This window comes from Ictalurus punctatus, unplaced genomic scaffold (genome assembly GCF_001660625.3).
Source record: "Ictalurus punctatus breed USDA103 unplaced genomic scaffold, Coco_2.0 Super-Scaffold_100046, whole genome shotgun sequence".
Taxonomy (NCBI): domain Eukaryota; kingdom Metazoa; phylum Chordata; class Actinopteri; order Siluriformes; family Ictaluridae; genus Ictalurus; species Ictalurus punctatus.
In genome coordinates, this window is record NW_026521087.1 from 5541366 (window position 1) to 5565239 (window position 23874).

General features: G+C 38.5%; 1 pseudogene; it reads right to left on the reverse strand.

Annotated features, from left to right (window-relative positions):
* Window positions 1-14688: 14688 nt before the first annotated feature.
* LOC108261230 (kelch-like protein 10) lies at window positions 14689-17505 on the reverse strand (annotated as a pseudogene).
* Window positions 17506-23874: the final 6369 nt, after the last annotated feature.

Below are 23874 nucleotides of genomic sequence, written 5' to 3' on the forward strand. Positions count from 1 at the left end.
CAATGCAGCGGGAACATTTAGGGTGTGCTGCTGTCAGTGCAACTCATTGTACCACGAGAGCTGTGGAGAAGATGTGCTTTCTATTAAATGAAATATATTTACGGTGTTGCTGCTATGGCACACTGAACACAATATTATCAATTTACTGTTAAAATTAAAATGATTTCAGTCGAAATTACCTGTTATCTTTTTATATTGGCCCATGTTAACTGAACAGCCGGCCCAATTTGCCTGAACATTGTGTTGTGGCTCAAGAGTGTTCCTGCCGATACTCTAACCCTCATAATTTTAAAACAATTATACTTTTTCATATTTTAAAAATAAATTTATATTGAAGAGGCCCATGCTAATTTATAAAAATATCATTAGAGATCATGATTTGATGAGATGATGAGACATGATAGCTTATTTGATGGCATTATAAATCATTTTCCAAAAAGTGGCCCATGTTAGCTGACTTCACCCTAACCATATGGAAAAGTACCTCATGTACACAGTTAACTATAGTGGTGGAACTTTAATGTTTTGGGACTGTTTTTCTGCCAGAGGACCTGGACATATTGTTAGGATACATGGCATCATGGCCTATCAAATATCAACAGATATTAAATAAAAACCTGACTGCCTCTGCCAGAAAGATTAAAATGTGCCGTGGTTGGATCTTCCAGCAGGACAGTGATCCAAAACATACATCAAAATCAACACACAATTGGTTTACTGACCACAAAATCAAGGTCCTGCCATGACCATCCGATGTGTTGATTCTTTCAAGTCATTTAATAGTAATGAGCAGTATTAAAAATATTAACATGGATATCTGAGTCTGATAATAAAATTAACTTCTACTTACAGTCAAATTTTGTAGTGTTTAGGACATTTAACACCCTTCTGTCTAAAAGAAACCAAAAGGGGGTACAAACTTTTACACTTCACTGTATTTGGTTGAAATTGCACTAATAGAACAACTGAATTATACTGTACTGTATTATAAAAAAAAAAAAAAAAAAAAAACAGGATCTAATTTATTGTCACTATATACACTTTATATACACTTTACCTGGCTGCTATCACTATAACTGCTATGATCATATTTGGTATAAGCTAATTTGCTGAATACTCAGTCATAGTGTGTTATGTTTACATTTACACCATTATTGCACTACCTGTTATATGTTAAAGATCTAACAGACCTGTGCGGACACATTTTTACTAATTATCTGTTTAAAAAAAAAAAAACATTCTTAGATTTCAGTGTTTGTTAGTGCTCACATAGTCCTATTGAATACAGCATACCACCATCTAACATACCATCTAACATGATATATATATATATATATATATATATATATATATATATATATATATATATGGTTATATCTAGAGATGTAGAGATAGCTCTTTAACATTTTACACTATGTCAAAAAAAGTCAAAAAGTCATTATGGACTAGATGGTCTGCCTTACATTACTTCTGTTCAGAAAACACGCTTCGGGGAGTAAATACTAAAGTTCTGTCCCAAATGAAGTACTGTACACTTACACTATGCACAGTGTACTCTACTGTCTGTATACTCTACTGTGTGGATTTTAGAAAGGTAATATCATCTGAAATGTATCACTAGCGATTTTTTTACTAACCGGTAGTATAAGTCACGATGACAATTGACGTCATACGCACGCTAGCATTAGCAGACACTCAGAGACACCGACACTGACTTTCTCCAGTTTACTCTCTGTCAGCGTTACCTATTATTCCCAACATGACGTCAGTCTCCATCAGATGGAGGAGAAATCATCACGTGACTGAGGAAGAAAATCAGAAATGCAGGGAGCATTTTATATTAAACACCGCGGAGCACAAAGTTATGTTTATATCCACTGTGTGTAAGAGGCAGGGGAAACTGGTGCACGCTGCTTAAAAGGTTTAGTTTAATATAAGTTTATTGTCATTATATGTTGTATCTGCGCACTTGCAGTGTAAATTCTGTTCTTTATTATAACAGAAGTGATGTGTTAGTAACAAGGCCGCGTTGCGATCACGCGCGGTGTAGACGCGCTGATACAGAGTGTAGCGCGAGTAAGATCTGTAATGTCTAATTCAAACACAAAATTTTATATTATTTATTTTATAGTATTTATGCATTATTTTCATGGCTGCACAAAAAGCACTGAATTAAACTACAGTCCTAATAAATACTATATATTCTGCTGTGTGTGTGTGTGTGTGTGTGTGTGTGTGTGTGTGTGTGTGTGTGTGTGTTTGAATTGGGTTCTTTTCTGTTTTGGGCAAACACTTGTGTAAAGTTTTAGTCTGAAGTAACACTCAGTTTGTGGATTTTATTTCAAATAAGAAGAAATGGTACTGAACATTTGCCCCACCCCATCCGATTAATCGAAAAAATAATTGGCCAACTAATCGATTATGAAAATAATGGTTAGTTGCAGCCCTAATAATTATTAATGAATGAATCATCCCCACTCCTTCCTCCAAGTGGATTTACCATATATTGTGTATGAGTATGGTTCATGTAGACCAGTTTACCTCACAGCTCCATGTTCCCTGATTCGATCCTGAGCTCAGGATACTGTTTATGTGGAACTGCAGTTTCTCCCTGCGTCTGTGCAGGATTCCTCCAGGTTTTCTCCCACCACACAGACCTACTGGTTGGTGATCTCCTATGCTATCTTGCCCCAGGGTGTGTATGAGTCTGTGATTCTGTGTCTGTGTGTGTCCGTGGTCTCCTGTGATGGACTGATGTAAGATATATTCTTGCCTCTTGCCCATTAATCCTGGATAAACTCTGGATCCTCCTCAATCCTGAGCAGGATGAAGTGGTTACTGATGATAAATAAATGAGCAAAGTTGACAAATTGCATCTGCTTTTTACTTGTATCTACTCTATGGGTCAATATCGTACACTCATATAATTGTCAAATTATTAGAAATCAATGGCTTCAATATGTGAAGGGGAAAATATTGTTAACATAAAATAATATCTAATTCCTTTAATGCAAATAGGTTGAGTACAAAGCCACCTACTAAGCCACTGCAGTGGAACTTAATGGTGGCCACACAAAATATTGACACTTTGGGCCCAATTTGGACATTTACACTTAGTGGTGTACTCACTTTTGTTGCCAGCAGTTCAGGCATTAATGGCTGTGTGTTGTTATTTTGAGGGGACAGCAAATTTACACTGTTACACAAGCTGTACACTCACTATTTTATGTTGTAGCAAAGTGTCATTTCTTCAGTGTTGTCACATGAAAAGATATAATCAAATATTTACACAAATGTGAGGGGTGTACTCACTTTTGTGAGATACTGTATTTCTCATGGATTCATAGGGGTGCCAATAATTGTCACTCGACCTCATACTAACATACGGACTAAGTATAGAAAATATTATCATTTTTCCGCAGTCTGAAGTTGTCTCAGACCATTATCTTATCTCGTTCATAATACGTATTGATCATAATATTTCCACCTCGACTCGCTACCGCATAAAACGTACCTACACATCAGCTACTGCACCGAGCTTCATAAATAACCTCCCAGAGACATCAATTATATTTGGATCACCGTCAGATCACATAGAACTCGATCAGGCGACTGAAATCTTGGAGTCAACACTCCGCTACACGCTAGATAGAGTGGCTCCACTCAAAAGGAAAATAATTAGAGAAAAAAAATTAGCACCCTGGTATAACGATCAAACGCGAACCTTAAAACAGACAACTCGACAATTAAAACGTAAATGGCGTCAAACCAAACTGGTGATATTTCAAACAGCATGGAAGGAGAGCCTACTGAAATATAGGAAATCTCTTGGCGATGCTAGAAAAATCTATTTCTCCACCTTAATAGGAGACAACAAAAATAATTCTAGATTCCTTTTCAACACAGTAGCAAAATTAACTAGGAATAAAACCACTACAGAAAGAAACACTCAATCATTACATAGCAGTGAAGATTTCATGAAATTTTTCATTGATAAGGTTGAAAATATTAGACATGAAATACAGGCCATTAAATTAAAACCGGACAGTACTGTAACAAACCCATTACATGACAATGTAGCAATATCAGATCAATGTTTAGAGTGTTTTGCTCCGCTTAGAGAGACCGAACTCGCTACATTAATCTCTTCAGCCAATTCATCAACTTGCATACTAGATCCCGTACCTACATGTTTGTTTAAACAGATTGGTCCAGGAGTAATTGAACCACTTCTAAATATAATCAATTCTTCCCTAAGCACTGGCTATGTACCTAAATCACTTAAATTAGCAGTTATTAAACCCTTGATTAAAAAACCTGATCTTGACCCGTCTCAATTGTCCAACTATAGACCAATATCAAATCTCCCCTTCATCTCTAAGATTTTAGAAAAGGTTGTAGCAAAGCAGTTATGCTCGTACTTAGATAGGAATAACATTCATGAAATGTATCAGTCAGGATTTAGACCTCATCATAGCACAGAGACAGCGTTAGTTAAAGTAGTAAATGACCTTCTACTGACTTACGATCAGGGTTGTGTCTCGCTGCTTGTGTTACTCGACCTTAGTGCAGCTTTCGATACTATAGATCACACTATTCTCCTTGATAGATTAGAAAATGTTGTTGGTATTAAGGGAACAGTCCTCTCCTGGCTCAGGTCTTATCTGACCGATCGTTATCAGTTCGTAGATGTAAATGGTGAATTCTCCATGCGTACTGAGGCTACTTTTGGAGTTCCGCAGGGTTCTGTTTTAGGCCCACTGCTTTTTACTTTATATATGCTACCCCTAGGTCAAATTATTCGTAAACATGGAATTAGCTTCCACTGTTATGCTGATGATACACAGCTGTATGTTTCAGCGAAGCCAAAGGACAGACAGAAGCTTAGTAAAGTTGAGGAATGTGTAAAGGACATTAGACATTGGATGTTAACTAACTTCCTTCTACTTAATTCTGATAAAACAGAAATACTTTTATTAGGCCCACGTGTAGCTAGAAGTATTCTTTCTGATCACATGGTTACTCTGGATGGTCTTTCTGTTTCGTCATGTGCAGCAGTTAAAGACCTTGGATTGATTATTGACTCCAGCCTATCATTTGAAGCTCATGTAGATAATATTACTAGGATAGCTTTCTTTCATCTCAGAAATATTTCGAAAATAAGAAATATATTGTCACTACATGATGCGGAAATACTAGTTCATGCATTTGTCACCTCTAGACTAGATTACTGTAATGCCATACTGTCTAGATGTTCCAGTAGGAATATAAATAAGCTCAAATTAGTCCAGAATGCAGCTGCTAGAGTCCTAACTAGAACTAGAAGATACGACCATATCACACCGATATTATCAATACTGCATTGGCTCCCAATAAAATCTCACATTGATTATAAAATACTTTTATTAACCTATAAAGCACATGATCTCGCGCCACAATATCTAAGCGAACTTTTGGTTTTATATGATCCGCCACGCCTACTTAGATCAAAAGATGCAGACTATCTGACGGTACCTCGAATAGTGAAGGTTACAGCAGGGGGGAGAGCTTTCTCTTATAGAGCCCCACAGTTATGAAACAGTCTTCCTATTAGTGTTCGGGACTCAGACACAGTCTCAGTGTTTAAGTCTAGGCTTAAAACGTATTTGTTTACTCAAGCCTACCCTGACTAGATTCTGTTCTACTACTTCGCAGTCATAATTATCTTTTTTCTCCCTCTCTCCTTTCGCCGAGCCCAACACGAATTTATGGAGATACTAGAGATCCAGATCCTTTCTGCCTCTGGATGGAGTTCAAATCTTCTCTAATTCCAGACTGCTGGGACTACGGCTGCTCCTAACGCCATACAGACTTCATATAAATCCATAATGAACTTTTTCACACTAACTGTTTTCACCCAGATGAGGATGGGTTCCTTCTGAGTCGGGTTCCTCTCAAGGTTTCTTCCTCTTAAAACATCTTAGGGAGTTTTTCCTTGCCACCGTCGCCACTCAGTGGCTTGCTCAGTTGGGATAAATTAATATCTGTATACCGTGTTGATATTTCTGTAAAGCTGCTTTGAGACAATGTCTATTGTAAAAAGCGCTATACAAATAAAATAATAATAAAAAAAATTGTTGTGCACCCATGTAACATTTTTTTAAATAAACCTGTTTGCAATTGTTTATCCATGAGAGCAGAGTATTTTTGTGAATTTTTTGAACAAAAGGTTTTGTTCTTTGCTCATATTTACCAAGGGTGCCAATATTAGTAGAGGACACTGTACATGTTGTCACTCTCGGGTGGAAACCTCATATGACAAACTGTTACTTTTCAGGGGAAAAAAAACCTGTATGTTGTGCAGTGAACTGTTACAGTTGGAAGTGTGGCTGTACATAAAAAAAAATGTTTAAATGACATTAATGTTAGATTAAAAAAGCCTTTACAGACTTGGTGTTTACTGATGAAAGAAAACGCTGTATTTATTCAAAGCAACCCGTTCTTTATGTACCTTCAAGATCACTGTTTATGTTCAGCTCTGCTGTGTGGCACATCAATCCTTCAACATGTAGGTGGGGTGGAGTTATGAGGCTTTACCAAAAGTTTTAGAGATTGAGATTTAGTCACAAACACTTTTTAATACTTTTCATTGGTTAAATATTTGTGAAACCCACAGATAAATGTAAAGGGTGACCAATAGCATTGTTTTATAAAGAACTTAAAGAAGGAAAAATGACCCAATCTGGAGATGCTAGGTTTCCATGTGACAGTGACATTATACAGATGGGTGAGAAATTAAAGGGAAAATTAACAGTACCTTAATAAACAGTGTTAAGCCACCATGTGTTCCCAGGACAGCTTCAATGTGCCTTGGCATTGATTCTAGAAGTCTCTGGAATTGTACTGCTGAAATGGTACACTATTGTTCCAAAATATCATCATTTGCTGTCTTGATAATGATGACGACATCACATAGACATAACACATTGGTCTAAAATCTCCCATAGATGTTCAACTGGGTTGAGATCAGGTTAGGTCATGACATATCCTTCACATCATTAACCGTTCATTGACCCCTTGTGCCCTATGGATGGTGCATTTGTAACGATGGTCTGTTTGTAACAGGATAGAAATGCTTCATCATAGGAAAAAAGGTGATCATTCAAAACCACTTTATATTGATGTACAGTGACCATTTCCTTTAAAGGGATAAGTGGACCCAAACCATGCCAGAAAAATGCCCTCACCCCTAACTCCTTTCTTAAGGGTGTTCCTTTAATTTGCCACCTATCTGTACATCAATTATGAAAAACATGGCTTCATTTTTATTCAATAGATATTTATAAATTAATGTGTAAAACTAAATCCAGTGACTGTCCTAAACATCTGGGGACCTTATGCAAAACTTTATGAAGGTGCCCCTGTCACTGTGCCCATATAATAATTTTATTTATTTATTTTTACAAATCGCACAAGATCTGGTCTGTTAGTCACACCAGTTCATGTGTGTGTGCATAATGTGTGTGCATGTAAGTATGAGTTGACAGCAATTTGATTGACAGCAGTGGTTCTTGAGGCACAGTTGTTCAAAATAAGGAGATCTACAATTTGATATAAAGAATTTGTGTTTGTGGGAAACATCACATGATATAAAATCCACACACACAAAACAAAATGTGATGGTGCCTCCCAGTGACCGTTTGGGTTCAAATTCAGCACAGACCTCTGGGGTCAAGAGTCAAACCGCTCCACTGAGTTTTGTTACGATTGGCCTCGATAAACCTTGTCTAATCACTGATTATATTAATCTATCATGAATAGATTTATTTATTATAAATATAGAAATTTGCCCCGCTGCTTTGTTTACAGGTGCAGAGAGAACCGTGTGTTTGAAATTCAGCTTGGACCTCGTACACAAATTGCTGAAGTCTGATACGCTACAGGTTTGTTACCACAGGAATAAGATGCTTTATAAAATAAATCTATATATGTACGAGTTTTTATTTTAATTCTTTTATAGATGAATCTTTAGTGTTTTGTTTATAAACAAATTTTACAATGATGTCTTTCCTTCCCATCGCTATTGACCAAACTGTTTTCCCACTTATCTTGGTTAAGCCTTAAAGTCATGTCATTTCCATGAATACAGGTTTGTCTTAGTTTTATTCTGCGCTTTAATATAACTGGTGGCTGCTTTGTTTTTTCTTTTGCAGTCCTGTTGCATTTACAGAGAGGCTCTTTTGTTGACTAACAACTATTACAAAAATATTAGGCATCATTTTATATTTTCTATACAGTGTATATATTTAATACAGCATAAACGACTCTACTAACTTTATGATCTATTGAATGCACTTGTTTATGGATTTGTTTCGTGTGTGTGTGTGTAGGAGGAGCTACAGACGAGGGGAGAGAGCTTCACCTCGAAGCTGCAGTATCAGCGGTCAGCCACAGAGAACGTGTTCATGACTTTTCAGCTGGACTGCCCCAAGCTGCTGAAGCTCACGGGACTGCCCGGCCGTCTCATCATGTCTCTGTTCGAGCACAGCTCAGTGGTGGAGCACGTGAAGAGTCCTGCTGGACAGACCTCCCCTGGTGAGAGTAAATCTGACCATGCAGACCCTAAGCACCAATACTCAAGCAATCACGCACCATTTTGATTGCAACTTGAATATTTATTAAGAGGTACAATAGCCTCTTTTTTAATGGTTATACTCATGAAAGTGTGGACTCATGAAAGGTTAGGGTTGATGTACTGATGTTGCTGATCATTTAGAATCATGATGTGCCTAAATGTCAGCAAGCGAGGCACGGTTCTGGAAAGTCTGGAGAATGTACGGAATTTTTTTTCATGGTGTAGATCAAGATGTGAATATTTTGCTGTCAAACTCAGAGCACTGAAGCTTTACATTTCCTTATTGTCTGTTCAAATGCAGCCTCCGTAAGTAATGTAAGAATCAAATAATTGCTCAAGCCAAAAAAAAAGTTTCCTATTTCATTGAGAACCATGCAGCCCTTGGTAGAGCTCGACTGCGTCCCTTGCAGGAGCGGCTGAGAACTGTCCGATGTCATTATGCAGCACGAGAGTGACCTCTAGAGGAGAAATAAACACTCATTCTTGTTATTTGAAGTGTTTTTTAATTCATTTTGGACATCTCTATTTTTATTTGTTATTTGGAGTGTGAAGGGAAATTCTCTTATCATGTACTCTTATATTATGAACTGCTATCAAATACCTATGATGAATGTATTCGTTTAATTACCTTGTATTCATTTAATAACCTCCTTAAATAAGCTGATCAACTGCTATCCTTGGTTATATTATGTATTTCCATGTCAACATGACACAGGACATATTTTGTATTATGACTATGTGCTGTGTGTTTTGTTTAAATCTGTCTGACACCTGGACCAGTAGAAACCGTCCACACACTGCTTCTTATCAATGTGTATAAATACTTTTGTTTTGCATGAAATAAACCAGAAGTCTCTGTGAACATTCATGTGTGTCAGTGTTTGTGTGTGTGTGTGTGTGTTCATTTGGACTCTCCAGGCCTGAACTCTGCGGTAAACCACACTTTCTAGCTCATAGCAGCACAGAACTAAAAGTTAATAGAAGTAATGGTAGAACAGGCTGATAGGGCTGATGGAGATCTGAAGACATAAATATGAGATTCCTGAGATACTTGGAAATCTAACAGAGTGCTACATTAAATTAACGTTTATTAATAGTTAATATATTATATTTCATTTTAAAATGTGCAGCACATTTTCATGGTTCAGTCAGTACTTTATTTTTGTAATAAAGTTCAGGAATATTTTACTTTGAGTGTTTTCATTCAGTTTCAGTTTTACAAAACTTCTGCCCGACTTGGTTACTTGTATCAGTAAAATCAACTATCGGTCGACCCCTAGCCCTAGGGTGTATAACAAAAGGCTGCTTTAAACAGTTCTTAACAACAGCATTTACTCATCACATGTTTTCTGTGCCACTTTTGTTTGCCTGACCAGACATTCACGCAGTGGCTAAAGAGATCGCACCCATTAACGGTGTTGACCTTCTTAAGATCTGTGATATCCTTCTAGAGAAGTGGCTTTGAACATCAGGGCAGACAAATGGCAAGGTAAGAGGTTTTCAAACACACGCAGGAACTTTAAATGTTGGCTGAAGACTGAAGAATAATTCTCAAAGCATCTTATCAAACAAAGCAAGTAATAATCTTTAAAAACCCCCATACTGGCACAGATTATTGAGCGATTATTAGTACCAGTGTTTGTCACTACAGGACCTCCAGTACCAGGACTCTGTGACTGATCTTACTGAGGATCCTGATCTCATGAGGTGAACTAAAAACTCCTCCATTACACTTCACAGCTCTTTTTCCCATCAGAGAAAAGTGTTTTATATGCACATTTCTTTTCTTCTGTTTTTCAAAGTGGTGTATTTGCTGTAGATGCACTCCATGGATATGAGGCACGTCTGCTCAGTCCCATCCTGAGTGCAGAGACAAATGTAAATTTTATAGCTGTAGCTTCAGCATATATATGATTTCTTCCCATTTTATACAGTATTAGTATAATTTAAAGGGCCAGTGGGTAAAAACAAAGCTCTAAAGTTTACATGTACAGTAACACTGTAATTATTATTTATAACTCCTTCATCCTACCTTCCCTCCAAGCAGATATACACGTATACCTGCCTCCTACAATTTCTGATGGACAGCAGTTTATCGTCATGTTCATTTGCAACAAACCTTTCATTTACTGGATGAATGAACGTCAGCATTCATTCATACGCCTCGTCCCATATGAGGAAAGTATATCTGGAAAACTAAGCATTACGTATCAGACTTGACACATTATACTGGTGTGTAAAACCTAACACTAACTTTTTTTTAAAGAAAAACAAAGTACACAATGATTTATTACATTAATACTAAATAACGTTATCTGTATATAGTTACACTTCATATAACTTATGTTTGGGTCTGCAGCGACTAGTCTGAATAATCAGTACACTTCCTGTAGAAGTCCCTGTAGAAGTTATTACAATAAAAACAATAATTTTTAGAATGAGCACATTAGTCTGTCTTTTTTTGTTGTTGTTCTTTTCTCAGCTGTTGGGAAGATCCGGTCTCAGACTGACCTTTGAACACCGCAGCTGTGCGCTGCTCTGCCTCATTCACCTTGTAGACACCTTGTTATTTTATAATCAATATTTGTCTCTACTGTATGTGTGTATGCTGCGCGTCTAGTAGCAGATTTGTGTTTGGAGTACGAGGTTCTATGCCATCAAGCGATAAGATTTTATTTTGAATAAAACTGGATACTGGTATATATATTATTATATTGCTTTATAAATGTCTCAAGATTTGGCATCATGCATCTCTGAGATTACAACAGTCAGTAGAATATCAATAACATTCTATTTCATGATAATAATAAAACATTAATTCACATCAGTTTTATTTCTATAAATCACTTCTAACAATAGACATTGCTAGAAAGCAGCTTTACAGAAATCCAGAGAGGGCAAGAGTGTGAGGGGGCGTGCGAAGGGGAGAGAGTGAAAGAACCCTTGGAGAGAGAGAAAATCCTAGGTGAGATGGAGAGTGAGAGAGAGAGAGAGAGTGAGAGAGAGAGAGAGAGAATCCTAGGTGAGACAGAGAGAGAAAGAGAGAGAATCCTAGGTGAGACAGAGAGTGAGAGAATCCTAGGTGAGATGGAGAGTGTGAGAGAGAGAGAGAGAGAGAGAGAGAGAGAGAGAGAGAATCCTAGGTGAGACAGAGAGAGAAAGAGAGAGAATCCTAGGTGAGACAGAGAGTGAGAGAATCCTAGGTGAGACAGAGAGTGAGAGAATCCTAGGTGAGACAGAGAGTGAGAGAGAGAGAGAGAGAGAGAGAACCCTAGGTGAGAGAGAGAAAACCCTTGGAGAGAGGGAGAGAGGGAGAGAATCCTAGGTGATACAGGGGGAGAGAGAATCCTAGGTGAGACAGAGAGTGAGAGAATCCTAGGTGAGATGGAGAGTGTGAGAGAGAGAGAGAGAGAGAGAGAGAGAGAGAGAGAGAGAGAGAGAGAGAGAATCCTAGGTGAGACAGAGAGAGAAAGAGAGAGAATCCTAGGTGAGACAGAGAGTGAGAGAATCCTAGGTGAGACAGAGAGTGAGAGAATCCTAGGTGAGACAGAGAGTGAGAGAGAGAGAGAGAGAGAGAGAGAACCCTAGGTGAGAGAGAGAAAACCCTTGGAGAGAGGGAGAGAGAGAGAGAATCCTAGGTGATACAGGGGGAGAGAGAATCCTAGGTGAGACAGAGGGAGAGAGAGAAAACCCTTGGTTGGACTGGAAATATCCTTTAATACCAAAGATTAAAATTTTTTCCCCCTCATAGACGAATCAATTAAGCATCATCTTTCAGCACATCATATTATCACTACAAAAACCTCAAATAAATATGTAACTATTTCCGTTATAATCAACATCACAAATACATTGATTTACACACCATTTCTGTTTAAATGTTTCAAGGTCATTAACCAACTTGCAGTAAGTATTCAGTTCTTAGTGGTGATCTTATTAAACCCCTGAGGGCTGAGTGAACTTCACAAGGCTCATTGTCACACAGTTTCTCTTTACATGACAGCCAAAAACACCATCCTACACCATCCTACACCAAAAACACCATCGTACACCAAATACACCATCGTACACCGAATACACTATCGTACACCAAATACACGGTATCAAGACTTTACATTTTACACACTGACTGTGTAACAGTTTCATGACTTTCAGCAGATCAACTGTCTTACTTTTGCTCTCTCTGTCTGTCTGTCTGTCTGTCTGTAAGTGTGTGTAGGAGATGTTTGTATATAGAGATCCAGACAGAACACTTGCCCCAGTTGTTGAGGATGGTGTCGGCCGTTACGCTGCAGCTCGGTCTGCAACATTGTCTGTGCCTCTGCTCCAAAGTCCAACCTCCGCTCATCCCCCCGTCGTCCTCCTGTCCAGTGACCCCACCCAAGAGCAGGACACACTCCAGGTCAGTGCACCACACACACACACATCACACACTCACACACACACAGTCTGCGTGAAGTCATCACGCAGTAATGAGATGCTGGAAATTTCACTCACACTGTAAGTCACACAAAATGACAAGAATAAGAAAGAAAAGCAGTAAACAGTATGAATTATAAACAGTGACAATGATCAGATTGTTTGTTTTGTACACTAGTTTCTAATACTTTATTTGACTTCTTACTATGATCTTGTATACTTTTTAAATCATTTTTTACCCTCCCTCTCTTTCTCTCTCTCTCTCTCTCCGGCCCAGTCATGTCTGGATGTCCCGGTCAGGGAGGATGTGTTTGAGGACAGGGAAAGTCCCTCCACAGTTTGTTCTCCAGAGAGCAGCTTTACAGATTTTGTTCAGTACGAGGAGGCAGAGTCTGATGACCATGCCCCTCTCCAGTAGGATCCTAAACTAAAGCCTGGTTCTCTGGTGCTCCTGTGATGCAGCACTGCCTCGGGCACTTCCAGCACTTTCTGTGCAGACTGCTGGAGCTCTACATCACCCAGTTGGGGGGGGGTCTAACCAGGGGGAGGCGGAGTTAACAGAGAGGTTGTGTGTATTTGAACAGAAGGAGTGCGTGTCTGCGTTCACGGCTGCCAAAATGATTTTATTTAACCAGCGCATATTAAACAGAACATACTCTCACATTTGCATGTTATTGTTTATTTGAAAGTTTTCTGATGATTATTCTGGATTTACTTTTTTATGTAATATTACTGATTTATTTATTATTTGCTGTTTATTATTACTAATTACAATGTATGATTACTTATAAATTAATATCAACATCAACAATAATAATAGTTAATATTAATATGATTATTAATGACGTGTGTGTGGTGATGATGATGTCAGACAGCGGCGGTGTGACTCCGCCTCCTCGGTGGCTCGAGTCTCTGATGAACATCTGTTTCTCTAAGCTGGACTTCAGCATCCGCGCCGTCACTGTCTCCCTCCTCATGGACCTGGTGGGTCTGACGCATTCCGTCGCCATGGTGACAGCAGAACGGGTGGGCGTGGCCGACTCCGCCCAGCCGATGAGCCCGAGCCAGGGTCGTGTTGCCGTGGTGATCAGGCCGCCGCTCAGACAGGGGATGTTAAAGCACATCGCTGACAAAACCGACTTCTTCAAGGTGAAACGTTAATCTGTCTTAATTTCTTTCATCCCTCTCTCTCTTTTCTCCTTCCTCTCTTTCCTTTTTTCTTTATCAGTCTCTCTTCCTCTTCTTTTCCACGGTTTCTCCTGCTTTTTAGTAATTGTGTCCTACCTTTTTATTCCCCTACCATGATTTCTTTCTCTTTCATATTTATAATTTTTATTGTTCCTTTTTTGCTCTTTCATTCTCTCCATTATTTTTAAATTTTTCTTCTCACTTTTTTGTTTCGAACTTTTTCTGTCAGTCCCTCATGTAGTGTGTTTGTCTTTCTCTTTTTGTTTTCCCTCTTGATTTCTGCTTTTCATTCTTTCTATTTAATTTTCATTCATATCCCTCTCATTCTCCATCATTCTCTCTCTCATCCTTTCTCTCTGCATCATTCTCTCTCATCATCTCTCTCTCTCTCACTCACACAAATTCTCTCTCTATCATTCTCTCTCTCTCACACACACACACACACACACACACACACACACACACACACACACACACACACACACACACACACACACATTCCCTGTCTCTCCTTTTCCTTTACTCTGTCATTATTTTATGTCCTTTTTTCCTAATCCATGTTTTTTCTCTTGTTTTATTGTTGTGTAATTGAATCTGGTGTGTTTATAGTATTATCCGAGAGTCTATTGCTGTGGATCTGCTGGTATTAATGCTGCACTCTGTTGTACTCGAGCTCTGAAAGTACAGAACCAGTTTTCCGGCGTTCCGATCTAAAGGCGTTCTGGCTCAGAAATAATGGTGGATACTCTGAGCAAGGTCATATTTGAGTTTGATAAACATATTAATAAGACCTACATGAATTATTCCTGTGATGCACAGAGAGAAATGATGTATAATCGTCGTCCCCTGTCTTCATCTTTGCTCGTAAAAATGATCCGTTACAGTGATTTTATCACATTAGTGAATTTGGGCTAAAATCAGCGGAATTACGTCACGAACCAAAACTTATGACACAAAAGCTATAAGTCAACAAAGTTGAGTTTCATCACATAGAAAATAACGTGAAGGGAATTCTGTTTAGCGTTGACCACATGAGCGCCGCCATGTCATTGTGATCTCAGGTATGTGTACGTGTGTGTGTGAGAGCTCTCAGGACTGTTCTATCACACGTCTCCATGAGGGACGTTGTGGTTTTACGAGTTTCAGCACAACGGTTTGCAGCATAAGAGAGTAAACAAAAGGCAAATTCAGTAGTTTGACTGCTTCAGAGTGGTTAATTTGATTCTTGAGAACAAAAGGATTCTGATAAAGGGAGAGGTATATTTGTACGTCTCAGACGTTGGCAGGAGGTGTGAGGTAGCCTCTGGTGCTCTGTGAGCTCTGAGGGACTCTGTAGGGATCGTCTCGGGGAGCAGCGTACTCTGCCATGTTGGGTAAACCAGACAGCACACAGCAGCTCAGAGCATGGCGAGAAATCCCCATGTTTTTGACTGCATGCCATTCAGAAGTCTGCTTATCATAACACTCCACTTCATCCATGATGGTAGTGCCATTCTCTCCTCCAGCAACGAACAGGAGATCGTCCAATGCCGAAGTTGCTGAAGTGCCGAATGCCGAAGTTGCTGCGCTTGTTGTTCATGGCTGGACCTTGTGTCCACACGCTGGTCTGAGGATTATACACCTCTACATTGCTTATTTGATTAACACCATCACTTCCCCAGACAGCGTAAACCCATCCTCCGTATGCAACCACGCCCAGTCCACGCTTTCTGATCATCATGGGGTGATGAGGGTCCACGCTCCCGTCTGAGGACTGTAATACTCCCCCGTGAACAAACACCCGTTCCCGTCAAACCCTTCACATATGTACACTTTGCCATTCAGTACTGTAGCGCTAGAGTCGCCCCTTCGTTCGTGCATTGGCACGATCATGCACCACCGATCATTCTCAGGTTCATATCGCTCCACCGTCTTCACCTGTCTGATGCCATCAAATCCTCCCATCGCATACATACGACTGTCCAGCACACACACGCTCACATCACACCGGCAAGAGTGCATGGGGTTCACCTGAGCCCAGGTTCTGGTGATGGGGTCAAACCTTCTCACACTGTTGAGGAAATCCACACTGTCGAATCCTCCGATGCAGTACACGAAGCCGTTCAGATACACCGTCCCATGATAGGCTCGTGGACTCTCGTCGTTGCATGTGACGTTGACCCAGCGCGCTGCTCGCGTATCATACGCTTCTATGTTTCTTGTACAAACATTTGTACAGTTGTATTGAGTTGTATTGAGATTCTTGTGGCCATAGCCACCGATGGCCAGCAGAACAGCGCTGGGCAGGCGGAGTCTCTGGAGATCAGAGCTGAGGGGAAGGCTCGGGTTGAGGTCATCGATGCCCATCAGAACGCTGGTGACGATCGGCTTACATGTCATGTCGTCCATCACTAAAATGTTGTTGCTCACATTGTTCATAAGGTAATCGTGTGTCAATAGCCCCAGACGCACCTTAGGCAGTAACACTCCTATGTGCGCTTTCCATTTCCATGGCGCATGTTTGATCCACTGTAAGATGGCTTCAAACACCACGCTCTCCTGTTTCACGTTCAGTTCGTCCTTCTCGATTATCTCGCTCAGCTGCTCGACCGTCAGATCCAGGAACTCCTCAGAGAGGCGCACCGTCTCCTCAAAGTTGTGCAAGATAAACCGGAAGGCCTGCTGCTTCAACTTCTCGCAGAAGTAGGAGTGAGCTAAATGCCAGATCTTAACGCAGTTCTCGGGACACAGCTGAGCCTTCAGGAACGTGCAGCAGTCGTTCACCAGGCTGTTCACCAACAGACAATCAGCAGCGATCAGCAGCTTAAACACGTTTTTCTCCGTGATGTTAACACGTCTTATATACGCGTACTCCACGATCAGCTCCATTATCTCGGCGGAAACGTTAGGGATGCTGTACCTGAGCTTATCAGGAGGGTACCCGCCGTTGGTGAAGAGAGCCATGAAGTATGGGCTGCAGCCGCACAGGATGTTCTTGTGCACGTGGAATTCGGCGCCGTCCACCACGATGACTGCGTCACAGAGCTGCTTCTCTAACCACAGCTCATTGATGATGTTGCAGGACATCCCGTCTACCTTCCTCTCCATTCCCTCCTCTTCTTCCTGTTTACTCATGTTCTGTGCAGGTCAGAGCTACTGAATGTACAGCTTTCATCTGAATGTGGATTGTCTTGATGCAGATCAGCTTTTATACTCGGGAATGTTCTGATTCCACATTTCAGAATAATAACAGCTCATGATTCCAAGGTTCCAATTTTAATTCTGTAACCACGGATACATACAGGATGCAGCGAACCTGACAGAAACCTGCAGTACAGGAGCAGTCTCTGTGAAATGCTTTAAAAACATCTTTAAATCCTGCGCATGTCCAAAATGCACATGTCTGGTGTAAAGAACTGTTTATTTTCCTAAAAAAAAAAGAAAAACTCCCAGGTTGAATTTCCCAAATAGAATTAATCCTACATTAAAATGATGAAATAGTTAATAATGGCTGTATATTTTTTATTTATTTGTTTGTTTAATAGCTTTATACATAGATAGATAGATAGATAGATAGATAGATAGATAGATAGAGAGATGTTTATACAGATAAACATTACCTTTCCAGCTTTTTGGTGAGAAAAGTAATTAAACTTGTCCACTTTTAGTAACCTTTTTAAAACATTTAGCTGTTTTACACCAGAAATAAATTCTGCACTGATGACCTCTGCTATAAGTTTTGACGCCATGACATTTTAAATGAAATGCTAATTATGTTCTTTACTTAGTGTGGCCTACGTAGGTTTTATTACAGATATTATTTTATTACAAAAAGTGTCATATGATATTTTATATCATTACACTACACACTCTAAATAACACTTTTTTTCCTGCTATAGACAGAATTAAGGATGAAGATTTCTAACGTTATATTTCTAACAAGAATAAATATTAAATAAATAAATACCAGTTCAATAGTTTAATCTTTTTAACTGACTACACTTTGATCCTTGACTATGATTTTTGTATATGCCCTAATAAACATGCTGATCTCATGCGATTGTGTCCTGTCTCTTCACCTCTAAATCACACACGCACACACACACACACACACACACACACACACACACACACACACACGAGAGAGAGAACAGCTTGTTCATATAAGAAAACAAAAATATGCAACAGGTATGCAATGTTAATTCCCCATTCCACCACAGTCCTTCTGCAGACTTCCGCTAAACCAACTCCCCACCTGCTACAATAATGAACAGTATTACATACATGACATACCTGGAATACCTGAGCAAATGGGACAATACTGTACAACCTATTCATCCCAATCACTAGTTGTGACTCATTGTGAATTTTCATGACCTTCTGTTGATTTCAAATTTTAAATAAAAAAACCTCAGAAAAAAATGGTCAGACTTTTCGACCCCACGGTATATGTTTATGTAGGACATTTAGACAAGTGTACATTTTTAATCTTAATGCCTGTAAACTTAGTAAGTTCACAGCAACTTTCAACACTGTCAAATACAACATTCATTCTAAATTGTGCAGTTTTGCTAATAAAATAAAACAATTTATGAATCAAAACAGGGTTGAAAGCTTAAAGAGAATTAAAGCCTAACACCTGAGATTATCTAAATAATTTGCTTAATGCGAATTCTAATTATTTTTTATTATTTTGAGACCATAATTTCAGAGCAGATCAAATTAAAACAAAGCATCTAAGGGAGGTCAAGAAATGTGGAAGCACATGTGACACTACTATGTAATTATGGATAATGTTATTTTATGATTCCCCTCAAAACTTGAATTCCCTATTTATACTTCTTAAACCATTTCCGGGTTTACATATACGCTCAACGTAATGTCATTTTATGGTTTAAAACCGGTGTCTTACCCTGAGCTTGTCAATTGGTTTATCCAGTGTTCTTTAAAATGATGAATCAGTTTTGTATTTATGGTCTTATTCTTGATGTGTAAATGTTGTTTTAACCTTGCCGCTAGTGTGTTTTTAGTTTCCCCCAATATAGCGTTTCCGACAATATGCACATGTTATATAGTACACTATATTGCTTGTGTTCAAGTATAGATTTTGTGTTATGGGTGTACCTAAAATATATTTTATGTTTCTATGGTATGCTTGCCACGGAGACCGCTGCCGGAGAGTTTTAGAGCTGAATCTGGAATGGACCAAGATATCCTTAATGTTTTTGTTTTTTTCTGTACGCCGAAATGACTTTGAATTTTTGTAAAACCGTTAGTTGGTGTTGAGTGCATTCAAAATTGTTTTTAACTTTTTTATTTAAAGGCTAGTGTTTGCTGATTGTAGGTAGTTATTAACAGGATGACCTGTTGGGGGTTTGGCAGCAGGGTGTCTGGAGGTGGAGTCTTTATTTCCCTCAGTGTTGTGGCTTTGATTTGTTTTAAAACTCTGCGACTATAGCTTCTATATCTAAGGGCTTTAAACAGTAGTGTCATGGAAGTCGTTCTCATCCGTACAGATGCGGTGGAAACATTAACTGGGACTTGACTATCCCTTTGAACGTATGCTTTGGATGAAAACTCGATTTGTGTAAAAGACTATGCGTGTCTGTTTTTTTGAAGTACACTTTAGTCTTGAGTGCCCTGGACTGCTCAACAGGTTCACCCAAGAAAACCATAGTGTCTAGAAACTGAATGGATTGTCTATTAGCGTTGTGTTTTATTGTGATGTTTGGATGATGTGTGTTTGCAAGTATGATGAATCGATCGAATTCCTCCATTCCGTGCTGCCAAACCCCAAAGATGTCATCCAGGTATCTGTAGTAAACTAGGCGCTTAAATTTGCATCTGTCTAGAAGGGATGTTTCCCATTCTGCCATGTATTGTTTGTTTTAAGTGAACGGATTGCCCTTTTCTGTGTGGGTGATAAATTGTCAGATGTTTTAAAAGATCTGTTTGAGCCTATTGCTATGTGATTGTGTTTAATTAGTCGTCTGATGTGTGTGTTACATGCTGCAATTAGCGGTTCCCATTTGGACGTTTCTATGAATGGGGTGGTATTGGTTTGTGTCTGGAAGTCAAAATAGTTTAAGATCTTTAACTTTCTATTGTGCAAATGGACATCCCTCTTAAGACCCCCCAAGATCCGACCCACCTGGCGTCGGGATGAAGGTAAGCCCCTTCTCCAGCAGCAGCCTCTCTCCCTGTGATAAATGAAAAGTTTTGGACAGACTGAAAATACTGGAGTGCGATTGGTCATTGCACATCTCCGTTCTCAATAGTTTAATTGATCGCACCAACCATCAAACATACGTTGTGCCGTCTCTGCGGCCCAGTGGATGTGATCTTTCTCGACCCTGAAAAACAATCTGTTTAGTTCCCACAATGGACTACCGTGTGACATAATGTATTTATTCAACACCTCCAAATTCTGCTGCTCCTGTGGAGGTAGGGATTCTGAAAATTGAATAATGGGTGTGTGAATTGTGGCATTTGGGAATATAAAATTTGATTGGGCAGTTCTCCAAAGGCACTGCAGGATATTGACTGATATTGAATATTGAATTGGAATTACACTTTAAAGATCTTAGGTCTTTAAGAGTAATACACTATGGTTTATTAGTCAAAAAGTAGTATACGAGCTGAGGAGTGCTAGCTAACACACACACACACACACACACACACACACACACACACACACACACACACAAACACAAACACACACACACACACACACACACACACACACACACACACACACACGTGTTTAAGTGTTTTTGGGTAATAGGCAAAATTTGAGCCAACAGGGGGTTAGGGTTTAGGTTTTTTGAATTGCTTATTTCTTAAATAAAATCCCAGATTCGGGTTTATTAAATATCTAATTCTTCCTTCTCTTTTTTCATCCATCATACTTTCAGGGTTTTATCCTGTCTTTATGTGTGAAGAATGGTCTGTGTATCTATCCTGTCCTGGTTTAAAAATGGACTAGTTGGTTTTTAATGGACTATGTATCTATCCTTTTCTGATAAATTGGACTATTTAGGGTTAGGCTAAGGCTTAGGCTAAGGAATGAAGTTAAAGGATGGGGAGATGGTCAGGCATAGGGTTCAAGGTTATGGTTGGGGTTAGGGTCAGTGAAGGGGTTGAAAGGTTATGGTTAGGGTCAGCGATCAGGTTCAAAGGTTGGGTTTAGGGTTGGGGTCAGGCATAACTAAAAAAAAAAAAAAAAAAAAAAACTAAAAACCAAAAGTTGGGCCTAGTTAGTACTTGGTTGGGAGACTGAATGGGAATACTAGGTGCTATAAGCTTTTTATTTGGAGCCAGAAAAAGAATGATTAAAAAGGATGCACTTAAACATGAAAACAGGTATGAGTGTCTAAAGGACTTGGAGGGGAATGACTGAAAAGATGAGTTTGATGTACATTTTCCTCAGTCTTATGATTTTAAGAATTGTTACATTTAATGCAAGAGGACTTTTAAACGTAAAAAAAAAAAAATGAAAAAATTGAAAGAAATGTGTAAAAGGGAAGATGTGATTGTATTACAAGAAACTAACTGGAGAGATGGGTATATAAGTGAAATAAGGAAAAGATGGAATGGGGAAATATTTTAGAACAATGGCGATGATAAGTTTGGCAGAGGAGTAGCAATTCTAATAAAAGATAATAGAGACATAAAATGTAAAATAATGTATAAGGACACATTTGTGAAATGTATGGCAGTAGAGATAGAATATGAAGAGAGGAAAGTGGTGGTGGTCAATGTACATGCACCAACAGGGGAGCAGGAAAAGAGAGAGTATTTTAAGTGTTTAAGGGATCAATCAAGTTATTATAATGGGGGATTTTAATACAGTGTTTAGTAAATTGGATATGGCTGAAGGAATGGTTTTTAAAACTGACACTGGGAGAAAAGAGCTAAAATCATTGATGGATGAAAATAACATGATTGACATATGGAGAGAAAGGAATGAAAAGAAAAAAGAATACTCAAGGAGGCAGATAGTCGGGAATTTTATGTGCAAAACAAGAATAGACTTTGTTTTATGTACAAGGAACATAGAAGGTTTTATAGAAGGGATGAGGTATGAAGAAACAAGTGATCATAAGCCACTTTTTATGCAAATAGACTGGAGTACAGTGAAAAGAGGGCCATGGGTATGGGTCTTAAACACAGCGCTTTTAAAGAATGAAGAATATGTTGAAAAGATAAAAGATATCATTGAAAACAAAAAAGAAAACGGAATGTATGTGGAAGATAAAAGAATATGGTGGGAAAATGTGAAGTATACAGTGAAAAAATTTACAATAAAATATTGCAGACAAATACAGAAAAGCAAAAAGAACAAGGAAAGAGAAACAAGGGAACGATAATTAAAAGTAATAGAGGAAGAACTGAAAGAAATGGAAGAAAATAAAATATCAAGGTGCGAGGTTGCGAAGCAAAGCAAAGCAGATGGTGGAAGGAGAAAAGTGCACAAAATTTTTTTTTTCGATCTGGAAAGGAGAAAAGGGAAAGCTGAAACAATAAAAGGAGAAAATGGAGAAGTAGTAGAAAAAAAGTGAGGAAATTCTGAAAGAAATAAAAGCATATTATGAAATCAATTTAATTCAGAGGCAGTAAAAGAAGAAGAAAAAGCATCATTATTTAAGCAAATAAAAACAAAAGTAGGAGAGGAAGATAAAGAATGTGATCAAGACATAAGAGAGGAAGAGATTGAAAAAGCTACAACCGAATTAAATAGAAAGAAAAGTCCAGGTATAGATGGTTTGGGGAGTGAGTTTTATATCGTTTTTAAGGATTTTTTTAACTAGCACCTTGAAAGAAGTATATGATGAGGTTTTTAAGAAAGGAGAGATAAGCCAAAGAATGGGAATGGGGTTGATCAAGTTGATATATAAAAGAAAAGGAGAAAGGGAAGACCTAAATAACTACAGACCGATTACAATGCTCAACACTGATTTAAAGATTTTTGCAAAAATTTTAGCCAACAGATTAAAAGAAGTAATGCCAAGCATAATTAAAACAAATCAAGTGTACGGGGTAAAAGGAAAAGACAAAGCAGACACAACATTAAGCATACAAGATATGATCAGATACATGAAAACCAAAAACAAAGAAGGCTATGTAATTAGTTTAGATTTTGAAAAAGCTTTTGACAGGGTAGAACATGATTATTTATTTGGAATTTTAAAGAGTTTTGGTTTCTGAAAAAAATTTTATTGAATGGATTAAGATTTTATATAGAGGTGCAATAACAAGAATAAAATGTAATGGGTTTTTAACACAGTGTTTTAAAATAAAAAGATCCATAAGACAAGGATGTCCACCATCAGCTCTTTTATATTCACTCATATCAGAACCACTAGGACTAGCCATAAAGCAAAAAGAAAAAATAAAAGGAATAGGTGTTGAAGGAAGTAAAGAAAAGGACAAAATATTTCAATATGCGGATGATACCACAGTGATAGTAAAAGAAATGGAGAGTGTTAAAGTCATGGAAATTGTACAGATGTTTTGTAAGGGCTCAGGAGGTAAGGTAAATGAAGAAAAAACAGTGTATATGAGATTTGGATGGGTAACAGATTTAACAAATCCTTTTACTTTCAAAGAAACAAAAGAAATAAAAGATCTTAGGTGTTTTAATTGGGGAAAGCAGTGCTGCAGCGCGCCTCGTC